The sequence below is a fragment of the Sinocyclocheilus anshuiensis genome, unplaced genomic scaffold, assembly GCF_001515605.1.
Source record: "Sinocyclocheilus anshuiensis isolate Anshui unplaced genomic scaffold, SAMN03320099.WGS_v1.1 scaffold816, whole genome shotgun sequence".
Classification (NCBI taxonomy): Eukaryota; Metazoa; Chordata; class Actinopteri; order Cypriniformes; family Cyprinidae; genus Sinocyclocheilus; species Sinocyclocheilus anshuiensis.
Window position 1 is genome coordinate 477,069 of NW_015554154.1, and position 1,638 is coordinate 478,706.

The 1,638-nt window shown below is 37.2% G+C and overlaps 1 protein-coding gene across 1 annotated transcript in view; it reads left to right on the forward strand.

Annotated features, from left to right (window-relative positions):
* The window catches only part of igdcc3 (immunoglobulin superfamily, DCC subclass, member 3), an 89,810-nt gene that overhangs the window by 15,491 nt on the left and 72,681 nt on the right, over positions 1-1,638 (forward strand). The window lies entirely within an intron of this gene.

A 1,638-nucleotide genomic window follows, 5' to 3' on the forward strand; every position in this document is an offset into this window, starting at 1 on the left:
GATCACAGGTCGAGAATAAGGAGAGATGACTGACAAGACCATGCTGGAGTATTTGCTGCTCAACAGATCCTGAGCTCATAGACAAATATCTGATCTTGTAAGATGTACTCCCTTTACACAGAGTGCGTGTGATCGCGAAATCGAAAGTGAAAGTAAACAGCGCAAACGCTAATTCAAAAATATTTAAATACACCGCATCCTGAGAGTGGCTCCCTGATGCGCCAAAATTATATACAATATTAGAATGTTTAAAGGAGTGGACACAAATCGCGGGAGCGAAACACATGTTGCGGGAGCAGGCAGCAATGGTCAGAGATTCAGTGGGAGCGAGATTAAGAAAACAGCCGAATCCCGGGCATTTTGTGCAATTAAGAAATCCCGGCCGGACGGACTTTTGTAGGTCCAAAAAGAGGACATGTACGGGGAAAAGAGGACGTATGGTCACCCTAATTTACATCGATTAGCAATAGATTATATTATTTTTAAAGTAGCATATGGAACATATTTTCTGCCTCATTCTGTGACAAGAAGCCTCATCATATTTCGCATGTCCCCAGTCTAAGGAGTTGTTGTGATGGCCATACAAAAATAGGGTTGTCTGTGTTTTAGAATTTGTTTGGGTGTATGGGTGGCCTGGATGAGTGTGATATTTCCCAGCCTGAAATATTTTCGTTACACTACTATTACATTTTAAATAGAGTAACTTGTAATCTGTATCCTATTACATTTTCAAAGTAACCTTCCCAACACTGTGTAATAAATGAACGTAAAGAGTTGAGAATGAAAATACTTGTGTAACAGTAAATTGGATTAGTGCGGCTCTTAAAATTACAGCGGGCTAATATGCATGCTGCCAACTGTGTGCTTAATATTAATCAAACAACAAAAGACACATTCAAAAAACAAAAGACAAATTCAAAATCACTCACTGCTCTTGACTGAAGGACTTTTGTAGCTTTAATAAGAAACAAAGGATGTTTAATTCTTACAGTGAAGACAATGCTGTTTTATTTTACATTAGATTATTCAATTTATCTAGTAGGCTGTTAACTGAATACTTTAGACTTGCATTAAAAAACTTAAAGCACAAGTTTTTCATTTGTATCTTTTTTTATTCTATTGTATTCCTTTGCTTTTTTATTACTGGCAGTTTAATTATTTTCAATAATTTTGACGACACTTTTTTTTAAATTTTTTTTTACTAATATTAGTTACTCTAGTATTCTGCTGTGGTATTGAGAATTTCGCTGGCCTCTAAAATGTAGATGTCATAGCAACCTTATTTTCAGAAAATATATATGAGCAATATCACTCGAGTACGAGAGTGATACCGGCTCTATATCATCATGGCTGTGATTAGGCCAGAGGCACGAGGTCGCAGGCCACTGATATAGAGCTGGTATCATTGCATTTAGTTCGACGGAACATGTGTGTAATTAAACAAGAAACAACGGAGTGCCTAATAAAACCCTCTACCCTCTTGAACTACTTCCTTCCGCCATGGATTCAAAGCTCAAGTTGACAGTTAAACATACGTCGCTTTTAGAATTCGTATCAAGGGCATGTGCTGCTTCAGTTAGGTTATTAGTGAGAAATAATGAGGTTATAAGAGAGAAACAATGCGGCAAGACGTGCATC